Source organism: Hyla sarda, unplaced genomic scaffold (assembly GCF_029499605.1).
Source record: "Hyla sarda isolate aHylSar1 unplaced genomic scaffold, aHylSar1.hap1 scaffold_564, whole genome shotgun sequence".
NCBI classification, from domain to species: domain Eukaryota; kingdom Metazoa; phylum Chordata; class Amphibia; order Anura; family Hylidae; genus Hyla; species Hyla sarda.
The window spans coordinates 112,681-139,690 of record NW_026610576.1 but is presented as its reverse complement, the minus strand read 5'-3'; the positions used below and the strand labels follow the sequence as shown (position 1 = coordinate 139,690).

Genomic DNA, 27,010 nt, shown 5'->3' with positions numbered 1-27,010 from the left:
TGCAGCCAAAAAACAAAAGGTGGTGCTGCTGCTGCTTCTGCTGCTTCTGCTTCTGCTTGTGTCTGGCCGCTGTTGGAGCGTCCAGGCACAGGACTTCTGCTGCTGCTGACTAAATGGCCTCCTTAATTGGATCATTTGAGTAGCCAGCACACCTGTGCAGGTAGGGCATGACATGATAGGCAGCTGCCTTGATAGCGGGTGGGTGCTGAATGTTCCTAATTGACAAAATAAGATTAATGCTTATGAAGAAATATAAAATCTCATCCCTTCCCCAATATCGCGCCACACCCCTACCCCTTAATTCCCTGGTTGAACTTGATGGACATATGTCTTTTTTCGACCGTACTAACTATGTAACTATGTAACATAACATGGGGGGGGTCTCCTGGCTGTTCACACAGGTGTGTCATTGCTGTACATTGACCATGCATTGCTTCTGTGGTATTGCAAAGGCAAAGACAAATGCTTCCAGCCATCCATTGCACTAATGGATTGGTCATCAGCTGGCTGTCTATGTCCCGCATCAATATAGACCAAAGTACAGAGGGTTAGGCTATGCTATTGTGCACCTACCTGATGCATCAGAAGGTGCGAGGCCCTTGCTAAATTCTGTGCACAGACTTTGAGATCTATACTTTAGACTGTATCTAAACCTGCTCCAACATGGACTGACATTCTGGCCTACTTTCAGCCGATGCGACTTGTCTGTCGCTGAACAGTCGCTTTTTATGTATTCAGCACCTATGTATAATGTTGTAAAAATGCTCTAGAAGCTAAAGTCGCAGAAATGTCACACATATTTGGCCTGCAACTTTCTGTGCGACAAATTCAGACAGGAAAAATCAGTATAAATCCTTAGAAAATTATCCCCCAGTGTCTCCATCTGCTGGCGGTATTGAATAAGCATTGCTGCACTGATGGGGTATGCATTAGACGAAAAAAAAGAAGAAAAAGAAGAATAATACGCCCAGAAAAGAGGCGAAAAGGAGAAAAACGTAAAAAAACGTGAAAAAAAAGTAAGAGGAAGAGAAGGGAAAAAAAGGTGGAAATGGGTTTAAAAGTGATTTCGGCGGAGAAATATATATATATATATATATATATATATATATATATATATACGCGCACACACACACATATATATAAACGTATTCTCCGTTGAGATATTGCAGCCGCTGCTGTGTCCAGGCCCAGGAGCCTTAGCACTGTGCTGTGATGTCACTCAATACCACTGACATCACTAGGTGTAAACAACATCTCTCCTTTGCTGTGTATGTGACTATGGAGCTGTTTGGTGATGTCGTCTATTATGGCCTTCATAGAAGCAACAGGAGATTGTTGCATCCATCTAGAACCCTCAGAACTACAGTGCTATGATGTCACTCACTTCCACAGGCCTTGCAGAGTGTAAACAACAACAACCCAGCTTTGTTGTGTATGTAACCATAGGGATTTGTGATGTCACCTAGAACCTTCACAGCAGCGACAGCTTTATGAGGAGCATCAGCACTGCTCTGCCTGAGCAGAACCATCACCGCCATAGGTTGTCAAATAACCCGGATTTAACCCACACAGGTAAGTCCAATGGGGTGCAGGCATGTCCTCTATGCTTACAGCTTCCCGTGGGTGTTGGTTTGATACCGTTTGGGGACAGCCAAGGAGGCATCTGCAGGCAACAAAGGTAGGTGTGTGCTTGTGTGTGTGTTTCCTATGCAGATCCTAAGCCCAGTGTCACATGCAAGTAGGAGGAGTAAGAAGGGTTCCTGGCAAATCCGGGTTATGGATTGCATTTAAAAAGGCCCCGTGGGAGTGCAATGGGCCCCTGTCTTGCTGCTTAGCAATAATGGTATGGGTTTAGGTTCTGCTGTGTGTACTGGTGGTTGACTGCCCCCCAGCCCAGAGTGTGCATGGAAAATTGTCTGGCAGCCTCCCTGACAGCAAGCAGTGATAGTGCCCATGAAGGGGACCTTGTTGGGCCCGCCCCTTTCACGGTTATCGCTTCTCGGCCTTTTGGCTAAGATCAAGTGTAGTATCTGTTCTTATCAGTTTAATATCTGATACGTCCCCTATCTGGGGACCATATATTAAATGGATTTTTGAGAACGGGGGCCGATTTCGAAGCTTGCTTCCGTCGCCCTATGCATTGACCCGATATGGCAGTATCTTCGGGTACAGTGCACCACCCCCTTACAGGGTTAAAAAGAAAGATTCCTACTTTCATTGCTACCTGCTTGCTGGCTAGCCAGCTAGCCAGCCCTGTGGGCCTTGCTGCTGCTGCTGCAGCCAAAAAACAAAAGGTGGTGCTGCTGCTGCTTCTGCTGCTTCTGCTTCTGCTTGTGTCTGGCCGCTGTTGGAGCGTCCAGGCACAGGACTTCTGCTGCTGCTGACTAAATGGCCTCCTTAATTGGATCATTTGAGTAGCCAGCACACCTGTGCAGGTAGGGCATGACATGATAGGCAGCTGCCTTGATAGCGGGTGGGTGCTGAATGTTCCTAATTGACAAAATAAGATTAATGCTTATGAAGAAATATAAAATCTCATCCCTTCCCCAATATCGCGCCACACCCCTACCCCTTAATTCCCTGGTTGAACTTGATGGACATATGTCTTTTTTCGACCGTACTAACTATGTAACTATGTAACATAACATGGGGGGGGTCTCCTGGCTGTTCACACAGGTGTGTCATTGCTGTACATTGACCATGCATTGCTTCTGTGGTATTGCAAAGGCAAAGACAAATGCTTCCAGCCATCCATTGCACTAATGGATTGGTCATCAGCTGGCTGTCTATGTCCCGCATCAATATAGACCAAAGTACAGAGGGTTAGGCTATGCTATTGTGCACCTACCTGATGCATCAGAAGGTGCGAGGCCCTTGCTAAATTCTGTGCACAGACTTTGAGATCTATACTTTAGACTGTATCTAAACCTGCTCCAACATGGACTGACATTCTGGCCTACTTTCAGCCGATGCGACTTGTCTGTCGCTGAACAGTCGCTTTTTATGTATTCAGCACCTATGTATAATGTTGTAAAAATGCTCTAGAAGCTAAAGTCGCAGAAATGTCACACATATTTGGCCTGCAACTTTCTGTGCGACAAATTCAGACAGGAAAAATCAGTATAAATCCTTAGAAAATTATCCCCCAGTGTCTCCATCTGCTGGCGGTATTGAATAAGCATTGCTGCACTGATGGGGTATGCATTAGACGAAAAAAAAGAAGAAAAAGAAGAATAATACGCCCAGAAAAGAGGCGAAAAGGAGAAAAACGTAAAAAAACGTGAAAAAAAAGTAAGAGGAAGAGAAGGGAAAAAAAGGTGGAAATGGGTTTAAAAGTGATTTCGGCGGAGAAATATATATATATATATATATATATATATATATATATATATATATATACGCGCACACACACACATATATATAAACGTATTCTCCGTTGAGATATTGCAGCCGCTGCTGTGTCCAGGCCCAGGAGCCTTAGCACTGTGCTGTGATGTCACTCAATACCACTGACATCACTAGGTGTAAACAACATCTCTCCTTTGCTGTGTATGTGACTATGGAGCTGTTTGGTGATGTCGTCTATTATGGCCTTCATAGAAGCAACAGGAGATTGTTGCATCCATCTAGAACCCTCAGAACTACAGTGCTATGATGTCACTCACTTCCACAGGCCTTGCAGAGTGTAAACAACAACAACCCAGCTTTGTTGTGTATGTAACCATAGGGATTTGTGATGTCACCTAGAACCTTCACAGCAGCGACAGCTTTATGAGGAGCATCAGCACTGCTCTGCCTGAGCAGAACCATCACCGCCATAGGTTGTCAAATAACCCGGATTTAACCCACACAGGTAAGTCCAATGGGGTGCAGGCATGTCCTCTATGCTTACAGCTTCCCGTGGGTGTTGGTTTGATACCGTTTGGGGACAGCCAAGGAGGCATCTGCAGGCAACAAAGGTAGGTGTGTGCTTGTGTGTGTGTTTCCTATGCAGATCCTAAGCCCAGTGTCACATGCAAGTAGGAGGAGTAAGAAGGGTTCCTGGCAAATCCGGGTTATGGATTGCATTTAAAAAGGCCCCGTGGGAGTGCAATGGGCCCCTGTCTTGCTGCTTAGCAATAATGGTATGGGTTTAGGTTCTGCTGTGTGTACTGGTGGTTGACTGCCCCCCAGCCCAGAGTGTGCATGGAAAATTGTCTGGCAGCCTCCCTGACAGCAAGCAGTGATAGTGCCCATGAAGGGGACCTTGTTGGGCCCGCCCCTTTCACGGTTATCGCTTCTCGGCCTTTTGGCTAAGATCAAGTGTAGTATCTGTTCTTATCAGTTTAATATCTGATACGTCCCCTATCTGGGGACCATATATTAAATGGATTTTTGAGAACGGGGGCCGATTTCGAAGCTTGCTTCCGTCGCCCTATGCATTGACCCGATATGGCAGTATCTTCGGGTACAGTGCACCACCCCCTTACAGGGTTAAAAAGAAAGATTCCTACTTTCATTGCTACCTGCTTGCTGGCTAGCCAGCTAGCCAGCCCTGTGGGCCTTGCTGCTGCTGCTGCAGCCAAAAAACAAAAGGTGGTGCTGCTGCTGCTTCTGCTGCTTCTGCTTCTGCTTGTGTCTGGCCGCTGTTGGAGCGTCCAGGCACAGGACTTCTGCTGCTGCTGACTAAATGGCCTCCTTAATTGGATCATTTGAGTAGCCAGCACACCTGTGCAGGTAGGGCATGACATGATAGGCAGCTGCCTTGATAGCGGGTGGGTGCTGAATGTTCCTAATTGACAAAATAAGATTAATGCTTATGAAGAAATATAAAATCTCATCCCTTCCCCAATATCGCGCCACACCCCTACCCCTTAATTCCCTGGTTGAACTTGATGGACATATGTCTTTTTTCGACCGTACTAACTATGTAACTATGTAACATAACATGGGGGGGGTCTCCTGGCTGTTCACACAGGTGTGTCATTGCTGTACATTGACCATGCATTGCTTCTGTGGTATTGCAAAGGCAAAGACAAATGCTTCCAGCCATCCATTGCACTAATGGATTGGTCATCAGCTGGCTGTCTATGTCCCGCATCAATATAGACCAAAGTACAGAGGGTTAGGCTATGCTATTGTGCACCTACCTGATGCATCAGAAGGTGCGAGGCCCTTGCTAAATTCTGTGCACAGACTTTGAGATCTATACTTTAGACTGTATCTAAACCTGCTCCAACATGGACTGACATTCTGGCCTACTTTCAGCCGATGCGACTTGTCTGTCGCTGAACAGTCGCTTTTTATGTATTCAGCACCTATGTATAATGTTGTAAAAATGCTCTAGAAGCTAAAGTCGCAGAAATGTCACACATATTTGGCCTGCAACTTTCTGTGCGACAAATTCAGACAGGAAAAATCAGTATAAATCCTTAGAAAATTATCCCCCAGTGTCTCCATCTGCTGGCGGTATTGAATAAGCATTGCTGCACTGATGGGGTATGCATTAGACGAAAAAAAAGAAGAAAAAGAAGAATAATACGCCCAGAAAAGAGGCGAAAAGGAGAAAAACGTAAAAAAACGTGAAAAAAAAGTAAGAGGAAGAGAAGGGAAAAAAAGGTGGAAATGGGTTTAAAAGTGATTTCGGCGGAGAAATATATATATATATATATATATATATATATATATATATACGCGCACACACACACATATATATAAACGTATTCTCCGTTGAGATATTGCAGCCGCTGCTGTGTCCAGGCCCAGGAGCCTTAGCACTGTGCTGTGATGTCACTCAATACCACTGACATCACTAGGTGTAAACAACATCTCTCCTTTGCTGTGTATGTGACTATGGAGCTGTTTGGTGATGTCGTCTATTATGGCCTTCATAGAAGCAACAGGAGATTGTTGCATCCATCTTGAACCCTCAGAACTACAGTGCTATGATGTCACTCACTTCCACAGGCCTTGCAGAGTGTAAACAACAACAACCCAGCTTTGTTGTGTATGTAACCATAGGGATTTGTGATGTCACCTAGAACCTTCACAGCAGCGACAGCTTTATGAGGAGCATCAGCACTGCTCTGCCTGAGCAGAACCATCACCGCCATAGGTTGTCAAATAACCCGGATTTAACCCACACAGGTAAGTCCAATGGGGTGCAGGCATGTCCTCTATGCTTACAGCTTCCCGTGGGTGTTGGTTTGATACCGTTTGGGGACAGCCAAGGAGGCATCTGCAGGCAACAAAGGTAGGTGTGTGCTTGTGTGTGTGTTTCCTATGCAGATCCTAAGCCCAGTGTCACATGCAAGTAGGAGGAGTAAGAAGGGTTCCTGGCAAATCCGGGTTATGGATTGCATTTAAAAAGGCCCCGTGGGAGTGCAATGGGCCCCTGTCTTGCTGCTTAGCAATAATGGTATGGGTTTAGGTTCTGCTGTGTGTACTGGTGGTTGACTGCCCCCCAGCCCAGAGTGTGCATGGAAAATTGTCTGGCAGCCTCCCTGACAGCAAGCAGTGATAGTGCCCATGAAGGGGACCTTGTTGGGCCCGCCCCTTTCACGGTTATCGCTTCTCGGCCTTTTGGCTAAGATCAAGTGTAGTATCTGTTCTTATCAGTTTAATATCTGATACGTCCCCTATCTGGGGACCATATATTAAATGGATTTTTGAGAACGGGGGCCGATTTCGAAGCTTGCTTCCGTCGCCCTATGCATTGACCCGATATGGCAGTATCTTCGGGTACAGTGCACCACCCCCTTACAGGGTTAAAAAGAAAGATTCCTACTTTCATTGCTACCTGCTTGCTGGCTAGCCAGCTAGCCAGCCCTGTGGGCCTTGCTGCTGCTGCTGCAGCCAAAAAACAAAAGGTGGTGCTGCTGCTGCTTCTGCTGCTTCTGCTTCTGCTTGTGTCTGGCCGCTGTTGGAGCGTCCAGGCACAGGACTTCTGCTGCTGCTGACTAAATGGCCTCCTTAATTGGATCATTTGAGTAGCCAGCACACCTGTGCAGGTAGGGCATGACATGATAGGCAGCTGCCTTGATAGCGGGTGGGTGCTGAATGTTCCTAATTGACAAAATAAGATTAATGCTTATGAAGAAATATAAAATCTCATCCCTTCCCCAATATCGCGCCACACCCCTACCCCTTAATTCCCTGGTTGAACTTGATGGACATATGTCTTTTTTCGACCGTACTAACTATGTAACTATGTAACATAACATGGGGGGGGTCTCCTGGCTGTTCACACAGGTGTGTCATTGCTGTACATTGACCATGCATTGCTTCTGTGGTATTGCAAAGGCAAAGACAAATGCTTCCAGCCATCCATTGCACTAATGGATTGGTCATCAGCTGGCTGTCTATGTCCCGCATCAATATAGACCAAAGTACAGAGGGTTAGGCTATGCTATTGTGCACCTACCTGATGCATCAGAAGGTGCGAGGCCCTTGCTAAATTCTGTGCACAGACTTTGAGATCTATACTTTAGACTGTATCTAAACCTGCTCCAACATGGACTGACATTCTGGCCTACTTTCAGCCGATGCGACTTGTCTGTCGCTGAACAGTCGCTTTTTATGTATTCAGCACCTATGTATAATGTTGTAAAAATGCTCTAGAAGCTAAAGTCGCAGAAATGTCACACATATTTGGCCTGCAACTTTCTGTGCGACAAATTCAGACAGGAAAAATCAGTATAAATCCTTAGAAAATTATCCCCCAGTGTCTCCATCTGCTGGCGGTATTGAATAAGCATTGCTGCACTGATGGGGTATGCATTAGACGAAAAAAAAGAAGAAAAAGAAGAATAATACGCCCAGAAAAGAGGCGAAAAGGAGAAAAACGTAAAAAAACGTGAAAAAAAAGTAAGAGGAAGAGAAGGGAAAAAAAGGTGGAAATGGGTTTAAAAGTGATTTCGGCGGAGAAATATATATATATATATATATATATATATATATATATATATATATATATACGCGCACACACACACATATATATAAACGTATTCTCCGTTGAGATATTGCAGCCGCTGCTGTGTCCAGGCCCAGGAGCCTTAGCACTGTGCTGTGATGTCACTCAATACCACTGACATCACTAGGTGTAAACAACATCTCTCCTTTGCTGTGTATGTGACTATGGAGCTGTTTGGTGATGTCGTCTATTATGGCCTTCATAGAAGCAACAGGAGATTGTTGCATCCATCTAGAACCCTCAGAACTACAGTGCTATGATGTCACTCACTTCCACAGGCCTTGCAGAGTGTAAACAACAACAACCCAGCTTTGTTGTGTATGTAACCATAGGGATTTGTGATGTCACCTAGAACCTTCACAGCAGCGACAGCTTTATGAGGAGCATCAGCACTGCTCTGCCTGAGCAGAACCATCACCGCCATAGGTTGTCAAATAACCCGGATTTAACCCACACAGGTAAGTCCAATGGGGTGCAGGCATGTCCTCTATGCTTACAGCTTCCCGTGGGTGTTGGTTTGATACCGTTTGGGGACAGCCAAGGAGGCATCTGCAGGCAACAAAGGTAGGTGTGTGCTTGTGTGTGTGTTTCCTATGCAGATCCTAAGCCCAGTGTCACATGCAAGTAGGAGGAGTAAGAAGGGTTCCTGGCAAATCCGGGTTATGGATTGCATTTAAAAAGGCCCCGTGGGAGTGCAATGGGCCCCTGTCTTGCTGCTTAGCAATAATGGTATGGGTTTAGGTTCTGCTGTGTGTACTGGTGGTTGACTGCCCCCCAGCCCAGAGTGTGCATGGAAAATTGTCTGGCAGCCTCCCTGACAGCAAGCAGTGATAGTGCCCATGAAGGGGACCTTGTTGGGCCCGCCCCTTTCACGGTTATCGCTTCTCGGCCTTTTGGCTAAGATCAAGTGTAGTATCTGTTCTTATCAGTTTAATATCTGATACGTCCCCTATCCGGGGACCATATATTAAATGGATTTTTGAGAACGGGGGCCGATTTCGAAGCTTGCTTCCGTCGCCCTATGCATTGACCCGATATGGCAGTATCTTCGGGTACAGTGCACCACCCCCTTACAGGGTTAAAAAGAAAGATTCCTACTTTCATTGCTACCTGCTTGCTGGCTAGCCAGCTAGCCAGCCCTGTGGGCCTTGCTGCTGCTGCTGCAGCCAAAAAACAAAAGGTGGTGCTGCTGCTGCTTCTGCTGCTTCTGCTTCTGCTTGTGTCTGGCCGCTGTTGGAGCGTCCAGGCACAGGACTTCTGCTGCTGCTGACTAAATGGCCTCCTTAATTGGATCATTTGAGTAGCCAGCACACCTGTGCAGGTAGGGCATGACATGATAGGCAGCTGCCTTGATAGCGGGTGGGTGCTGAATGTTCCTAATTGACAAAATAAGATTAATGCTTATGAAGAAATATAAAATCTCATCCCTTCCCCAATATCGCGCCACACCCCTACCCCTTAATTCCCTGGTTGAACTTGATGGACATATGTCTTTTTTCGACCGTACTAACTATGTAACTATGTAACATAACATGGGGGGGGTCTCCTGGCTGTTCACACAGGTGTGTCATTGCTGTACATTGACCATGCATTGCTTCTGTGGTATTGCAAAGGCAAAGACAAATGCTTCCAGCCATCCATTGCACTAATGGATTGGTCATCAGCTGGCTGTCTATGTCCCGCATCAATATAGACCAAAGTACAGAGGGTTAGGCTATGCTATTGTGCACCTACCTGATGCATCAGAAGGTGCGAGGCCCTTGCTAAATTCTGTGCACAGACTTTGAGATCTATACTTTAGACTGTATCTAAACCTGCTCCAACATGGACTGACATTCTGGCCTACTTTCAGCCGATGCGACTTGTCTGTCGCTGAACAGTCGCTTTTTATGTATTCAGCACCTATGTATAATGTTGTAAAAATGCTCTAGAAGCTAAAGTCGCAGAAATGTCACACATATTTGGCCTGCAACTTTCTGTGCGACAAATTCAGACAGGAAAAATCAGTATAAATCCTTAGAAAATTATCCCCCAGTGTCTCCATCTGCTGGCGGTATTGAATAAGCATTGCTGCACTGATGGGGTATGCATTAGACGAAAAAAAAGAAGAAAAAGAAGAATAATACGCCCAGAAAAGAGGCGAAAAGGAGAAAAACGTAAAAAAACGTGAAAAAAAAGTAAGAGGAAGAGAAGGGAAAAAAAGGTGGAAATGGGTTTAAAAGTGATTTCGGCGGAGAATATATATATATATATATATATATATATATATATATATATATATACGCGCACACACACACATATATATAAACGTATTCTCCGTTGAGATATTGCAGCCGCTGCTGTGTCCAGGCCCAGGAGCCTTAGCACTGTGCTGTGATGTCACTCAATACCACTGACATCACTAGGTGTAAACAACATCTCTCCTTTGCTGTGTATGTGACTATGGAGCTGTTTGGTGATGTCGTCTATTATGGCCTTCATAGAAGCAACAGGAGATTGTTGCATCCATCTAGAACCCTCAGAACTACAGTGCTATGATGTCACTCACTTCCACAGGCCTTGCAGAGTGTAAACAACAACAACCCAGCTTTGTTGTGTATGTAACCATAGGGATTTGTGATGTCACCTAGAACCTTCACAGCAGCGACAGCTTTATGAGGAGCATCAGCACTGCTCTGCCTGAGCAGAACCATCACCGCCATAGGTTGTCAAATAACCCGGATTTAACCCACACAGGTAAGTCCAATGGGGTGCAGGCATGTCCTCTATGCTTACAGCTTCCCGTGGGTGTTGGTTTGATACCGTTTGGGGACAGCCAAGGAGGCATCTGCAGGCAACAAAGGTAGGTGTGTGCTTGTGTGTGTGTTTCCTATGCAGATCCTAAGCCCAGTGTCACATGCAAGTAGGAGGAGTAAGAAGGGTTCCTGGCAAATCCGGGTTATGGATTGCATTTAAAAAGGCCCCGTGGGAGTGCAATGGGCCCCTGTCTTGCTGCTTAGCAATAATGGTATGGGTTTAGGTTCTGCTGTGTGTACTGGTGGTTGACTGCCCCCCAGCCCAGAGTGTGCATGGAAAATTGTCTGGCAGCCTCCCTGACAGCAAGCAGTGATAGTGCCCATGAAGGGGACCTTGTTGGGCCCGCCCCTTTCACGGTTATCGCTTCTCGGCCTTTTGGCTAAGATCAAGTGTAGTATCTGTTCTTATCAGTTTAATATCTGATACGTCCCCTATCTGGGGACCATATATTAAATGGATTTTTGAGAACGGGGGCCGATTTCGAAGCTTGCTTCCGTCGCCCTATGCATTGACCCGATATGGCAGTATCTTCGGGTACAGTGCACCACCCCCTTACAGGGTTAAAAAGAAAGATTCCTACTTTCATTGCTACCTGCTTGCTGGCTAGCCAGCTAGCCAGCCCTGTGGGCCTTGCTGCTGCTGCTGCAGCCAAAAAACAAAAGGTGGTGCTGCTGCTGCTTCTGCTGCTTCTGCTTCTGCTTGTGTCTGGCCGCTGTTGGAGCGTCCAGGCACAGGACTTCTGCTGCTGCTGACTAAATGGCCTCCTTAATTGGATCATTTGAGTAGCCAGCACACCTGTGCAGGTAGGGCATGACATGATAGGCAGCTGCCTTGATAGCGGGTGGGTGCTGAATGTTCCTAATTGACAAAATAAGATTAATGCTTATGAAGAAATATAAAATCTCATCCCTTCCCCAATATCGCGCCACACCCCTACCCCTTAATTCCCTGGTTGAACTTGATGGACATATGTCTTTTTTCGACCGTACTAACTATGTAACTATGTAACATAACATGGGGGGGGTCTCCTGGCTGTTCACACAGGTGTGTCATTGCTGTACATTGACCATGCATTGCTTCTGTGGTATTGCAAAGGCAAAGACAAATGCTTCCAGCCATCCATTGCACTAATGGATTGGTCATCAGCTGGCTGTCTATGTCCCGCATCAATATAGACCAAAGTACAGAGGGTTAGGCTATGCTATTGTGCACCTACCTGATGCATCAGAAGGTGCGAGGCCCTTGCTAAATTCTGTGCACAGACTTTGAGATCTATACTTTAGACTGTATCTAAACCTGCTCCAACATGGACTGACATTCTGGCCTACTTTCAGCCGATGCGACTTGTCTGTCGCTGAACAGTCGCTTTTTATGTATTCAGCACCTATGTATAATGTTGTAAAAATGCTCTAGAAGCTAAAGTCGCAGAAATGTCACACATATTTGGCCTGCAACTTTCTGTGCGACAAATTCAGACAGGAAAAATCAGTATAAATCCTTAGAAAATTATCCCCCAGTGTCTCCATCTGCTGGCGGTATTGAATAAGCATTGCTGCACTGATGGGGTATGCATTAGACGAAAAAAAAGAAGAAAAAGAAGAATAATACGCCCAGAAAAGAGGCGAAAAGGAGAAAAACGTAAAAAAACGTGAAAAAAAAGTAAGAGGAAGAGAAGGGAAAAAAAGGTGGAAATGGGTTTAAAAGTGATTTCGGCGGAGAAATATATATATATATATATATATATATATATATATATATATATATACGCGCACACACACACATATATATAAACGTATTCTCCGTTGAGATATTGCAGCCGCTGCTGTGTCCAGGCCCAGGAGCCTTAGCACTGTGCTGTGATGTCACTCAATACCACTGACATCACTAGGTGTAAACAACATCTCTCCTTTGCTGTGTATGTGACTATGGAGCTGTTTGGTGATGTCGTCTATTATGGCCTTCATAGAAGCAACAGGAGATTGTTGCATCCATCTAGAACCCTCAGAACTACAGTGCTATGATGTCACTCACTTCCACAGGCCTTGCAGAGTGTAAACAACAACAACCCAGCTTTGTTGTGTATGTAACCATAGGGATTTGTGATGTCACCTAGAACCTTCACAGCAGCGACAGCTTTATGAGGAGCATCAGCACTGCTCTGCCTGAGCAGAACCATCACCGCCATAGGTTGTCAAATAACCCGGATTTAACCCACACAGGTAAGTCCAATGGGGTGCAGGCATGTCCTCTATGCTTACAGCTTCCCGTGGGTGTTGGTTTGATACCGTTTGGGGACAGCCAAGGAGGCATCTGCAGGCAACAAAGGTAGGTGTGTGCTTGTGTGTGTGTTTCCTATGCAGATCCTAAGCCCAGTGTCACATGCAAGTAGGAGGAGTAAGAAGGGTTCCTGGCAAATCCGGGTTATGGATTGCATTTAAAAAGGCCCCGTGGGAGTGCAATGGGCCCCTGTCTTGCTGCTTAGCAATAATGGTATGGGTTTAGGTTCTGCTGTGTGTACTGGTGGTTGACTGCCCCCCAGCCCAGAGTGTGCATGGAAAATTGTCTGGCAGCCTCCCTGACAGCAAGCAGTGATAGTGCCCATGAAGGGGACCTTGTTGGGCCCGCCCCTTTCACGGTTATCGCTTCTCGGCCTTTTGGCTAAGATCAAGTGTAGTATCTGTTCTTATCAGTTTAATATCTGATACGTCCCCTATCTGGGGACCATATATTAAATGGATTTTTGAGAACGGGGGCCGATTTCGAAGCTTGCTTCCGTCGCCCTATGCATTGACCCGATATGGCAGTATCTTCGGGTACAGTGCACCACCCCCTTACAGGGTTAAAAAGAAAGATTCCTACTTTCATTGCTACCTGCTTGCTGGCTAGCCAGCTAGCCAGCCCTGTGGGCCTTGCTGCTGCTGCTGCAGCCAAAAAACAAAAGGTGGTGCTGCTGCTTCTGCTGCTTCTGCTTCTGCTTGTGTCTGGCCGCTGTTGGAGCGTCCAGGCACAGGACTTCTGCTGCTGCTGACTAAATGGCCTCCTTAATTGGATCATTTGAGTAGCCAGCACACCTGTGCAGGTAGGGCATGACATGATAGGCAGCTGCCTTGATAGCGGGTGGGTGCTGAATGTTCCTAATTGACAAAATAAGATTAATGCTTATGAAGAAATATAAAATCTCATCCCTTCCCCAATATCGCGCCACACCCCTACCCCTTAATTCCCTGGTTGAACTTGATGGACATATGTCTTTTTTCGACCGTACTAACTATGTAACTATGTAACATAACATGGGGGGGGTCTCCTGGCTGTTCACACAGGTGTGTCATTGCTGTACATTGACCATGCATTGCTTCTGTGGTATTGCAAAGGCAAAGACAAATGCTTCCAGCCATCCATTGCACTAATGGATTGGTCATCAGCTGGCTGTCTATGTCCCGCATCAATATAGACCAAAGTACAGAGGGTTAGGCTATGCTATTGTGCACCTACCTGATGCATCAGAAGGTGCGAGGCCCTTGCTAAATTCTGTGCACAGACTTTGAGATCTATACTTTAGACTGTATCTAAACCTGCTCCAACATGGACTGACATTCTGGCCTACTTTCAGCCGATGCGACTTGTCTGTCGCTGAACAGTCGCTTTTTATGTATTCAGCACCTATGTATAATGTTGTAAAAATGCTCTAGAAGCTAAAGTCGCAGAAATGTCACACATATTTGGCCTGCAACTTTCTGTGCGACAAATTCAGACAGGAAAAATCAGTATAAATCCTTAGAAAATTATCCCCCAGTGTCTCCATCTGCTGGCGGTATTGAATAAGCATTGCTGCACTGATGGGGTATGCATTAGACGAAAAAAAAGAAGAAAAAGAAGAATAATACGCCCAGAAAAGAGGCGAAAAGGAGAAAAACGTAAAAAAACGTGAAAAAAAAGTAAGAGGAAGAGAAGGGAAAAAAAGGTGGAAATGGGTTTAAAAGTGATTTCGGCGGAGAAATATATATATATATATATATATATATATATATATATATATATATATATATATATACGCGCACACACACGCATATATATAAACGTATTCTCCGTTGAGATATTGCAGCCGCTGCTGTGTCCAGGCCCAGGAGCCTTAGCACTGTGCTGTGATGTCACTCAATACCACTGACATCACTAGGTGTAAACAACATCTCTCCTTTGCTGTGTATGTGACTATGGAGCTGTTTGGTGATGTCGTCTATTATGGCCTTCATAGAAGCAACAGGAGATTGTTGCATCCATCTAGAACCCTCAGAACTACAGTGCTATGATGTCACTCACTTCCACAGGCCTTGCAGAGTGTAAACAACAACAACCCAGCTTTGTTGTGTATGTAACCATAGGGATTTGTGATGTCACCTAGAACCTTCACAGCAGCGACAGCTTTATGAGGAGCATCAGCACTGCTCTGCCTGAGCAGAACCATCACCGCCATAGGTTGTCAAATAACCCGGATTTAACCCACACAGGTAAGTCCAATGGGGTGCAGGCATGTCCTCTATGCTTACAGCTTCCCGTGGGTGTTGGTTTGATACCGTTTGGGGACAGCCAAGGAGGCATCTGCAGGCAACAAAGGTAGGTGTGTGCTTGTGTGTGTGTTTCCTATGCAGATCCTAAGCCCAGTGTCACATGCAAGTAGGAGGAGTAAGAAGGGTTCCTGGCAAATCCGGGTTATGGATTGCATTTAAAAAGGCCCCGTGGGAGTGCAATGGGCCCCTGTCTTGCTGCTTAGCAATAATGGTATGGGTTTAGGTTCTGCTGTGTGTACTGGTGGTTGACTGCCCCCCAGCCCAGAGTGTGCATGGAAAATTGTCTGGCAGCCTCCCTGACAGCAAGCAGTGATAGTGCCCATGAAGGGGACCTTGTTGGGCCCGCCCCTTTCACGGTTATCGCTTCTCGGCCTTTTGGCTAAGATCAAGTGTAGTATCTGTTCTTATCAGTTTAATATCTGATACGTCCCCTATCTGGGGACCATATATTAAATGGATTTTTGAGAACGGGGGCCGATTTCGAAGCTTGCTTCCGTCGCCCTATGCATTGACCCGATATGGCAGTATCTTCGGGTACAGTGCACCACCCCCTTACAGGGTTAAAAAGAAAGATTCCTACTTTCATTGCTACCTGCTTGCTGGCTAGCCAGCTAGCCAGCCCTGTGGGCCTTGCTGCTGCTGCTGCAGCCAAAAAACAAAAGGTGGTGCTGCTGCTGCTTCTGCTGCTTCTGCTTGTGTCTGGCCGCTGTTGGAGCGTCCAGGCACAGGACTTCTGCTGCTGCTGACTAAATGGCCTCCTTAATTGGATCATTTGAGTAGCCAGCACACCTGTGCAGGTAGGGCATGACATGATAGGCAGCTGCCTTGATAGCGGGTGGGTGCTGAATGTTCCTAATTGACAAAATAAGATTAATGCTTATGAAGAAATATAAAATCTCATCCCTTCCCCAATATCGCGCCACACCCCTACCCCTTAATTCCCTGGTTGAACTTGATGGACATATGTCTTTTTTCGACCGTACTAACTATGTAACTATGTAACATAACATGGGGGGGGTCTCCTGGCTGTTCACACAGGTGTGTCATTGCTGTACATTGACCATGCATTGCTTCTGTGGTATTGCAAAGGCAAAGACAAATGCTTCCAGCCATCCATTGCACTAATGGATTGGTCATCAGCTGGCTGTCTATGTCCCGCATCAATATAGACCAAAGTACAGAGGGTTAGGCTATGCTATTGTGCACCTACCTGATGCATCAGAAGGTGCGAGGCCCTTGCTAAATTCTGTGCACAGACTTTGAGATCTATACTTTAGACTGTATCTAAACCTGCTCCAACATGGACTGACATTCTGGCCTACTTTCAGCCGATGCGACTTGTCTGTCGCTGAACAGTCGCTTTTTATGTATTCAGCACCTATGTATAATGTTGTAAAAATGCTCTAGAAGCTAAAGTCGCAGAAATGTCACACATATTTGGCCTGCAACTTTCTGTGCGACAAATTCAGACAGGAAAAATCAGTATAAATCCTTAGAAAATTACCCCCCAGTGTCTCCATCTGCTGGCGGTATTGAATAAGCATTGCTGCACTGATGGGGTATGCATTAGACGAAAAAAAAGAAGAAAAAGAAGAATAATACGCCCAGAAAAGAGGCGAAAAGGAGAAAAACGTAAAAAAACGTGAAAAAAAAGTAAGAGGAAGAGAAGGGAAAAAAAGGTGGAAATGGGTTTAAAAGTGATTTCGGCGGAGAAATATATATATATATATATATATATATATATATATATATATATATATATATACGCGCACACACACACATATATATAAACGTATTCTCCGTTGAGATATTGCAGCCGCTGCTGTGTCCAGGCCCAGGAGCCTTAGCACTGTGCTGTGATGTCACTCAATACCACTGACATCACTAGGTGTAAACAACATCTCTCCTTTGCTGTGTATGTGACTATGGAGCTGTTTGGTGATGTCGTCTATTATGGCCTTCATAGAAGCAACAGGAGATTGTTGCATCCATCTAGAACCCTCAGAACTACAGTGCTATGATGTCACTCACTTCCACAGGCCTTGCAGAGTGTAAACAACAACAACCCAGCTTTGTTGTGTATGTAACCATAGGGATTTGTGATGTCACCTAGAACCTTCACAGCAGCGACAGCTTTATGAGGAGCATCAGCACTGCTCTGCCTGAGCAGAACCATCACCGCCATAGGTTGTCAAATAACCCGGATTTAACCCACACAGGTAAGTCCAATGGGGTGCAGGCATGTCCTCTATGCTTACAGCTTCCCGTGGGTGTTGGTTTGATACCGTTTGGGGACAGCCAAGGAGGCATCTGCAGGCAACAAAGGTAGGTGTGTGCTTGTGTGTGTGTTTCCTATGCAGATCCTAAGCCCAGTGTCACATGCAAGTAGGAGGAGTAAGAAGGGTTCCTGGCAAATCCGGGTTATGGATTGCATTTAAAAAGGCCCCGTGGGAGTGCAATGGGCCCCTGTCTTGCTGCTTAGCAATAATGGTATGGGTTTAGGTTCTGCTGTGTGTACTGGTGGTTGACTGCCCCCCAGCCCAGAGTGTGCATGGAAAATTGTCTGGCAGCCTCCCTGACAGCAAGCAGTGATAGTGCCCATGAAGGGGACCTTGTTGGGCCCGCCCCTTTCACGGTTATCGCTTCTCGGCCTTTTGGCTAAGATCAAGTGTAGTATCTGTTCTTATCAGTTTAATATCTGATACGTCCCCTATCTGGGGACCATATATTAAATGGATTTTTGAGAACGGGGGCCGATTTCGAAGCTTGCTTCCGTCGCCCTATGCATTGACCCGATATGGCAGTATCTTCGGGTACAGTGCACCACCCCCTTACAGGGTTAAAAAGAAAGATTCCTACTTTCATTGCTACCTGCTTGCTGGCTAGCCAGCTAGCCAGCCCTGTGGGCCTTGCTGCTGCTGCTGCAGCCAAAAAACAAAAGGTGGTGCTGCTGCTTCTGCTGCTTCTGCTTCTGCTTGTGTCTGGCCGCTGTTGGAGCGTCCAGGCACAGGACTTCTGCTGCTGCTGACTAAATGGCCTCCTTAATTGGATCATTTGAGTAGCCAGCACACCTGTGCAGGTAGGGCATGACATGATAGGCAGCTGCCTTGATAGCGGGTGGGTGCTGAATGTTCCTAATTGACAAAATAAGATTAATGCTTATGAAGAAATATAAAATCTCATCCCTTCCCCAATATCGCGCCACACCCCTACCCCTTAATTCCCTGGTTGAACTTGATGGACATATGTCTTTTTTCGACCGTACTAACTATGTAACTATGTAACATAACATGGGGGGGGTCTCCTGGCTGTTCACACAGGTGTGTCATTGCTGTACATTGACCATGCATTGCTTCTGTGGTATTGCAAAGGCAAAGACAAATGCTTCCAGCCATCCATTGCACTAATGGATTGGTCATCAGCTGGCTGTCTATGTCCCGCATCAATATAGACCAAAGTACAGAGGGTTAGGCTATGCTATTGTGCACCTACCTGATGCATCAGAAGGTGCGAGGCCCTTGCTAAATTCTGTGCACAGACTTTGAGATCTATACTTTAGACTGTATCTAAACCTGCTCCAACATGGACTGACATTCTGGCCTACTTTCAGCCGATGCGACTTGTCTGTCGCTGAACAGTCGCTTTTTATGTATTCAGCACCTATGTATAATGTTGTAAAAATGCTCTAGAAGCTAAAGTCGCAGAAATGTCACACATATTTGGCCTGCAACTTTCTGTGCGACAAATTCAGACAGGAAAAATCAGTATAAATCCTTAGAAAATTATCCCCCAGTGTCTCCATCTGCTGGCGGTATTGAATAAGCATTGCTGCACTGATGGGGTATGCATTAGACGAAAAAAAAGAAGAAAAAGAAGAATAATACGCCCAGAAAAGAGGCGAAAAGGAGAAAAACGTAAAAAAACGTGAAAAAAAAGTAAGAGGAAGAGAAGGGAAAAAAAGGTGGAAATGGGTTTAAAAGTGATTTCGGCGGAGAAATATATATATATATATATATATATATATATATATATATATATATATATATATATACGCGCACACACACACATATATATAAACGTATTCTCCGTTGAGATATTGCAGCCGCTGCTGTGTCCAGGCCCAGGAGCCTTAGCACTGTGCTGTGATGTCACTCAATACCACTGACATCACTAGGTGTAAACAACATCTCTCCTTTGCTGTGTATGTGACTATGGAGCTGTTTGGTGATGTCGTCTATTATGGCCTTCATAGAAGCAACAGGAGATTGTTGCATCCATCTAGAACCCTCAGAACTACAGTGCTATGATGTCACTCACTTCCACAGGCCTTGCAGAGTGTAAACAACAACAACCCAGCTTTGTTGTGTATGTAACCATAGGGATTTGTGATGTCACCTAGAACCTTCACAGCAGCGACAGCTTTATGAGGAGCATCAGCACTGCTCTGCCTGAGCAGAACCATCACCGCCATAGGTTGTCAAATAACCCGGATTTAACCCACACAGGTAAGTCCAATGGGGTGCAGGCATGTCCTCTATGCTTACAGCTTCCCGTGGGTGTTGGTTTGATACCGTTTGGGGACAGCCAAGGAGGCATCTGCAGGCAACAAAGGTAGGTGTGTGCTTGTGTGTGTGTTTCCTATGCAGATCCTAAGCCCAGTGTCACATGCAAGTAGGAGGAGTAAGAAGGGTTCCTGGCAAATCCGGGTTATGGATTGCATTTAAAAAGGCCCCGTGGGAGTGCAATGGGCCCCTGTCTTGCTGCTTAGCAATAATGGTATGGGTTTAGGTTCTGCTGTGTGTACTGGTGGTTGACTGCCCCCCAGCCCAGAGTGTGCATGGAAAATTGTCTGGCAGCCTCCCTGACAGCAAGCAGTGATAGTGCCCATGAAGGGGACCTTGTTGGGCCCGCCCCTTTCACGGTTATCGCTTCTCGGCCTTTTGGCTAAGATCAAGTGTAGTATCTGTTCTTATCAGTTTAATATCTGATACGTCCCCTATCTGGGGACCATATATTAAATGGATTTTTGAGAACGGGGGCCGATTTCGAAGCTTGCTTCCGTCGCCCTATGCATTGACCCGATATGGCAGTATCTTCGGGTACAGTGCACCACCCCCTTACAGGGTTAAAAAGAACGATTCCTACTTTCATTGCTACCTGCTTGCTGGCTAGCCAGCTAGCCAGCCCTGTGGGCCTTGCTGCTGCTGCTGCAGCCAAAAAACAAAAGGTGGTGCTGCTGCTGCTTCTGCTGCTTCTGCTTGTGTCTGGCCGCTGTTGGAGCGTCCAGGCACAGGACTTCTGCTGCTGCTGACTAAATGGCCTCCTTAATTGGATCATTTGAGTAGCCAGCACACCTGTGCAGGTAGGGCATGACATGATAGGCAGCTGCCTTGATAGCGGGTGGGTGCTGAATGTTCCTAATTGACAAAATAAGATTAATGCTTATGAAGAAATATAAAATCTCATCCCTTCCCCAATATCGCGCCACACCCCTACCCCTTAATTCCCTGGTTGAACTTGATGGACATATGTCTTTTTTCGACCGTACTAACTATGTAACTATGTAACATAACATGGGGGGGGTCTCCTGGCTGTTCACACAGGTGTGTCATTGCTGTACATTGACCATGCATTGCTTCTGTGGTATTGCAAAGGCAAAGACAAATGCTTCCAGCCATCCATTGCACTAATGGATTGGTCATCAGCTGGCTGTCTATGTCCCGCATCAATATAGACCAAAGTACAGAGGGTTAGGCTATGCTATTGTGCACCTACCTGATGCATCAGAAGGTGCGAGGCCCTTGCTAAATTCTGTGCACAGACTTTGAGATCTATACTTTAGACTGTATCTAAACCTGCTCCAACATGGACTGACATTCTGGCCTACTTTCAGCCGATGCGACTTGTCTGTCGCTGAACAGTCGCTTTTTATGTATTCAGCACCTATGTATAATGTTGTAAAAATGCTCTAGAAGCTAAAGTCGCAGAAATGTCACACATATTTGGCCTGCAACTTTCTGTGCGACAAATTCAGACAGGAAAAATCAGTATAAATCCTTAGAAAATTACCCCCCAGTGTCTCCATCTGCTGGCGGTATTGAATAAGCATTGCTGCACTGATGGGGTATGCATTAGACGAAAAAAAAGAAGAAAAAGAAGAATAATACGCCCAGAAAAGAGGCGAAAAGGAGAAAAACGTAAAAAAACGTGAAAAAAAAGTAAGAGGAAGAGAAGGGAAAAAAAGGTGGAAATGGGTTTAAAAGTGATTTCGGCGGAGATATATATATATATATATATATATATATATATATATATATATATATATATATATATACGCGCACACACACACATATATATAAACGTATTCTCCGTTGAGATATTGCAGCCGCTGCTGTGTCCAGGCCCAGGAGCCTTAGCACTGTGCTGTGATGTCACTCAATACCACTGACATCACTAGGTGTAAACAACATCTCTCCTTTGCTGTGTATGTGACTATGGAGCTGTTTGGTGATGTCGTCTATTATGTCCTTCATAGAAGCAACAGGAGATTGTTGCATCCATCTAGAACCCTCAGAACTACAGTGCTATGATGTCACTCACTTCCACAGGCCTTGCAGAGTGTAAACAACAACAACCCAGCTTTGTTGTGTATGTAACCATAGGGATTTGTGATGTCACCTAGAACCTTCACAGCAGCGACAGCTTTATGAGGAGCATCAGCACTGCTCTGCCTGAGCAGAACCATCACCGCCATAGGTTGTCAAATAACCCGGATTTAACCCACACAGGTAAGTCCAATGGGGTGCAGGCATGTCCTCTATGCTTACAGCTTCCCGTGGGTGTTGGTTTGATACCGTTTGGGGACAGCCAAGGAGGCATCTGCAGGCAACAAAGGTAGGTGTGTGCTTGTGTGTGTGTTTCCTATGCAGATCCTAAGCCCAGTGTCACATGCAAGTAGGAGGAGTAAGAAGGGTTCCTGGCAAATCCGGGTTATGGATTGCATTTAAAAAGGCCCCGTGGGAGTGCAATGGGCCCCTGTCTTGCTGCTTAGCAATAATGGTATGGGTTTAGGTTCTGCTGTGTGTACTGGTGGTTGACTGCCCCCCAGCCCAGAGTGTGCATGGAAAATTGTCTGGCAGCCTCCCTGACAGCAAGCAGTGATAGTGCCCATGAAGGGGACCTTGTTGGGCCCGCCCCTTTCACGGTTATCGCTTCTCGGCCTTTTGGCTAAGATCAAGTGTAGTATCTGTTCTTATCAGTTTAATATCTGATACGTCCCCTATCTGGGGACCATATATTAAATGGATTTTTGAGAACGGGGGCCGATTTCGAAGCTTGCTTCCGTCGCCCTATGCATTGACCCGATATGGCAGTATCTTCGGGTACAGTGCACCACCCCCTTACAGGGTTAAAAAGAAAGATTCCTACTTTCATTGCTACCTGCTTGCTGGCTAGCCAGCTAGCCAGCCCTGTGGGCCTTGCTGCTGCTGCTGCTGCAGCCAAAAAACAAAAGGTGGTGCTGCTGCTGCTTCTGCTGCTTCTGCTTCTGCTTGTGTCTGGCCGCTGTTGGAGCGTCCAGGCACAGGACTTCTGCTGCTGCTGACTAAATGGCCTCCTTAATTGGATCATTTGAGTAGCCAGCACACCTGTGCAGGTAGGGCATGACATGATAGGCAGCTGCCTTGATAGCGGGTGGGTGCTGAATGTTCCTAATTGACAAAATAAGATTAATGCTTATGAAGAAATATAAAATCTCATCCCTTCCCCAATATCGCGCCACACCCCTACCCCTTAATTCCCTGGTTGAACTTGATGGACATATGTCTTTTTTCGACCGTACTAACTATGTAACTATGTAACATAACATGGGGGGGGTCTCCTGGCTGTTCACACAGGTGTGTCATTGCTGTACATTGACCATGCATTGCTTCTGTGGTATTGCAAAGGCAAAGACAAATGCTTCCAGCCATCCATTGCACTAATGGATTGGTCATCAGCTGGCTGTCTATGTCCCGCATCAATATAGACCAAAGTACAGAGGGTTAGGCTATGCTATTGTGCACCTACCTGATGCATCAGAAGGTGCGAGGCCCTTGCTAAATTCTGTGCACAGACTTTGAGATCTATACTTTAGACTGTATCTAAACCTGCTCCAACATGGACTGACATTCTGGCCTACTTTCAGCCGATGCGACTTGTCTGTCGCTGAACAGTCGCTTTTTATGTATTCAGCACCTATGTATAATGTTGTAAAAATGCTCTAGAAGCTAAAGTCGCAGAAATGTCACACATATTTGGCCTGCAACTTTCTGTGCGACAAATTCAGACAGGAAAAATCAGTATAAATCCTTAGAAAATTATCCCCCAGTGTCTCCATCTGCTGGCGGTATTGAATAAGCATTGCTGCACTGATGGGGTATGCATTAGACGAAAAAAAAGAAGAAAAAGAAGAATAATACGCCCAGAAAAGAGGCGAAAAGGAGAAAAACGTAAAAAAACGTGAAAAAAAAGTAAGAGGAAGAGAAGGGAAAAAAAGGTGGAAATGGGTTTAAAAGTGATTTCGGCGGAGAAATATATATATATATATATATATATATATATATATATATATATATATATACGCGCACACACACACATATATATATAAACGTATTCTCCGTTGAGATATTGCAGCCGCTGCTGTGTCCAGGCCCAGGAGCCTTAGCACTGTGCTGTGATGTCACTCAATACCACTGACATCACTAGGTGTAAACAACATCTCTCCTTTGCTGTGTATGTGACTATGGAGCTGTTTGGTGATGTCGTCTATTATGGCCTTCATAGAAGCAACAGGAGATTGTTGCATCCATCTAGAACCCTCAGAACTACAGTGCTATGATGTCACTCACTTCCACAGGCCTTGCAGAGTGTAAACAACAACAACCCAGCTTTGTTGTGTATGTAACCATAGGGATTTGTGATGTCACCTAGAACCTTCACAGCAGCGACAGCTTTATGAGGAGCATCAGCACTGCTCTGCCTGAGCAGAACCATCACCGCCATAGGTTGTCAAATAACCCGGATTTAACCCACACAGGTAAGTCCAATGGGGTGCAGGCATGTCCTCTATGCTTACAGCTTCCCGTGGGTGTTGGTTTGATACCGTTTGGGGACAGCCAAGGAGGCATCTGCAGGCAACAAAGGTAGGTGTGTGCTTGTGTGTGTGTTTCCTATGCAGATCCTAAGCCCAGTGTCACATGCAAGTAGGAGGAGTAAGAAGGGTTCCTGGCAAATCCGGGTTATGGATTGCATTTAAAAAGGCCCCGTGGGAGTGCAATGGGCCCCTGTCTTGCTGCTTAGCAATAATGGTATGGGTTTAGGTTCTGCTGTGTGTACTGGTGGTTGACTGCCCCCCAGCCCAGAGTGTGCATGGAAAATTGTCTGGCAGCCTCCCTGACAGCAAGCAGTGATAGTGCCCATGAAGGGGACCTTGTTGGGCCCGCCCCTTTCACGGTTATCGCTTCTCGGCCTTTTGGCTAAGATCAAGTGTAGTATCTGTTCTTATCAGTTTAATATCTGATACGTCCCCTATCTGGGGACCATATATTAAATGGATTTTTGAGAACGGGGGCCGATTTCGAAGCTTGCTTCCGTCGCCCTATGCATTGACCCGATATGGCAGTATCTTCGGGTACAGTGCACCACCCCCTTACAGGGTTAAAAAGAAAGATTCCTACTTTCATTGCTACCTGCTTGCTGGCTAGCCAGCTAGCCAGCCCTGTGGGCCTTGCTGCTGCTGCTGCAGCCAAAAAACAAAAGGTGGTGCTGCTGCTGCTTCTGCTGCTTCTGCTTCTGCTTGTGTCTGGCCGCTGTTGGAGCGTCCAGGCACAGGACTTCTGCTGCTGCTGACTAAATGGCCTCCTTAATTGGATCATTTGAGTAGCCAGCACACCTGTGCAGGTAGGGCATGACATGATAGGCAGCTGCCTTGATAGCGGGTGGGTGCTGAATGTTCCTAATTGACAAAATAAGATTAATGCTTATGAAGAAATATAAAATCTCATCCCTTCCCCAATATCGCGCCACACCCCTACCCCTTAATTCCCTGGTTGAACTTGATGGACATATGTCTTTTTTCGACCGTACTAACTATGTAACTATGTAACATAACATGGGGGGGGGTCTCCTGGCTGTTCACACAGGTGTGTCATTGCTGTACATTGACCATGCATTGCTTCTGTGGTATTGCAAAGGCAAAGACAAATGCTTCCAGCCATCCATTGCACTAATGGATTGGTCATCAGCTGGCTGTCTATGTCCCGCATCAATATAGACCAAAGTACAGAGGGTTAGGCTATGCTATTGTGCACCTACCTGATGCATCAGAAGGTGCGAGGCCCTTGCTAAATTCTGTGCACAGACTTTGAGATCTATACTTTAGACTGTATCTAAACCTGCTCCAACATGGACTGACATTCTGGCCTACTTTCAGCCGATGCGACTTGTCTGTCGCTGAACAGTCGCTTTTTATGTATTCAGCACCTATGTATAATGTTGTAAAAATGCTCTAGAAGCTAAAGTCGCAGAAATGTCACACATATTTGGCCTGCAACTTTCTGTGCGACAAATTCAGACAGGAAAAATCAGTATAAATCCTTAGAAAATTATCCCCCAGTGTCTCCATCTGCTGGCGGTATTGAATAAGCATTGCTGCACTGATGGGGTATGCATTAGACGAAAAAAAAGAAGAAAAAGAAGAATAATACGCCCAGAAAAGAGGCGAAAAGGAGAAAAACGTAAAAAAACGTGAAAAAAAAGTAAGAGGAAGAGAAGGGAAAAAAAGGTGGAAATGGGTTTAAAAGTGATTTCGGCGGAGAAATATATATATATATATATATATATATATATATATATATATATATACGCGCACACACACACATATATATAAACGTATTCTCCGTTGAGATATTGCAGCCGCTGCTGTGTCCAGGCCCAGGAGCCTTAGCACTGTGCTGTGATGTCACTCAATACCACTGACATCACTAGGTGTAAACAACATCTCTCCTTTGCTGTGTATGTGACTATGGAGCTGTTTGGTGATGTCGTCTATTATGGCCTTCATAGAAGCAACAGGAGATTGTTGCATCCATCTAGAACCCTCAGAACTACAGTGCTATGATGTCACTCACTTCCACAGGCCTTGCAGAGTGTAAACAACAACAACCCAGCTTTGTTGTGTATGTAACCATAGGGATTTGTGATGTCACCTAGAACCTTCACAGCAGCGACAGCTTTATGAGGAGCATCAGCACTGCTCTGCCTGAGCAGAACCATCACCGCCATAGGTTGTCAAATAACCCGGATTTAACCCACACAGGTAAGTCCAATGGGGTGCAGGCATGTCCTCTATGCTTACAGCTTCCCGTGGGTGTTGGTTTGATACCGTTTGGGGACAGCCAAGGAGGCATCTGCAGGCAACAAAGGTAGGTGTGTGCTTGTGTGTGTGTTTCCTATGCAGATCCTAAGCCCAGTGTCACATGCAAGTAGGAGGAGTAAGAAGGGTTCCTGGCAAATCCGGGTTATGGATTGCATTTAAAAAGGCCCCGTGGGAGTGCAATGGGCCCCTGTCTTGCTGCTTAGCAATAATGGTATGGGTTTAGGTTCTGCTGTGTGTACTGGTGGTTGACTGCCCCCCAGCCCAGAGTGTGCATGGAAAATT

At 45.8% G+C, this 27,010-nt stretch overlaps 11 non-coding genes across 11 annotated transcripts; all 11 read left to right on the top strand.

Moving 5' to 3' along the window:
- Positions 1-1,991: 1,991 nt before the first annotated feature.
- LOC130340030 (U2 spliceosomal RNA) lies at positions 1,992-2,182 on the top strand. Its single transcript, XR_008880239.1, has one exon. It is a non-coding gene; the product is annotated as a U2 spliceosomal RNA (small nuclear RNA).
- A 2,090-nt stretch (positions 2,183-4,272) lies between these two features.
- Positions 4,273-4,463, top strand: LOC130340029 (U2 spliceosomal RNA). The gene has a single exon (XR_008880238.1). It is a non-coding gene; the product is annotated as a U2 spliceosomal RNA (small nuclear RNA).
- A 2,082-nt stretch (positions 4,464-6,545) lies between these two features.
- On the top strand, positions 6,546-6,736 carry LOC130340028 (U2 spliceosomal RNA). Its single transcript, XR_008880237.1, has one exon. It is a non-coding gene; the product is annotated as a U2 spliceosomal RNA (small nuclear RNA).
- Positions 6,737-8,828: 2,092 nt separating this feature from the next.
- Positions 8,829-9,019, top strand: LOC130339968 (U2 spliceosomal RNA). The gene has a single exon (XR_008880190.1). It is a non-coding gene; the product is annotated as a U2 spliceosomal RNA (small nuclear RNA).
- A 2,087-nt stretch (positions 9,020-11,106) lies between these two features.
- Positions 11,107-11,297, top strand: LOC130340027 (U2 spliceosomal RNA). Its single transcript, XR_008880236.1, has one exon. It is a non-coding gene; the product is annotated as a U2 spliceosomal RNA (small nuclear RNA).
- A 2,088-nt stretch (positions 11,298-13,385) lies between these two features.
- LOC130340024 (U2 spliceosomal RNA) lies at positions 13,386-13,576 on the top strand. The gene has a single exon (XR_008880234.1). It is a non-coding gene; the product is annotated as a U2 spliceosomal RNA (small nuclear RNA).
- A 2,095-nt stretch (positions 13,577-15,671) lies between these two features.
- LOC130340023 (U2 spliceosomal RNA) lies at positions 15,672-15,862 on the top strand. The gene has a single exon (XR_008880233.1). It is a non-coding gene; the product is annotated as a U2 spliceosomal RNA (small nuclear RNA).
- Positions 15,863-17,950: 2,088 nt separating this feature from the next.
- LOC130340022 (U2 spliceosomal RNA) lies at positions 17,951-18,141 on the top strand. The gene has a single exon (XR_008880232.1). It is a non-coding gene; the product is annotated as a U2 spliceosomal RNA (small nuclear RNA).
- Positions 18,142-20,236: 2,095 nt separating this feature from the next.
- Positions 20,237-20,427, top strand: LOC130340021 (U2 spliceosomal RNA). Its single transcript, XR_008880231.1, has one exon. It is a non-coding gene; the product is annotated as a U2 spliceosomal RNA (small nuclear RNA).
- Positions 20,428-22,519: 2,092 nt separating this feature from the next.
- Positions 22,520-22,710, top strand: LOC130340020 (U2 spliceosomal RNA). The gene has a single exon (XR_008880230.1). It is a non-coding gene; the product is annotated as a U2 spliceosomal RNA (small nuclear RNA).
- Positions 22,711-24,807: 2,097 nt separating this feature from the next.
- Positions 24,808-24,998, top strand: LOC130340019 (U2 spliceosomal RNA). Its single transcript, XR_008880229.1, has one exon. It is a non-coding gene; the product is annotated as a U2 spliceosomal RNA (small nuclear RNA).
- The last annotated feature ends 2,012 nt before the right edge of the window (positions 24,999-27,010 follow it).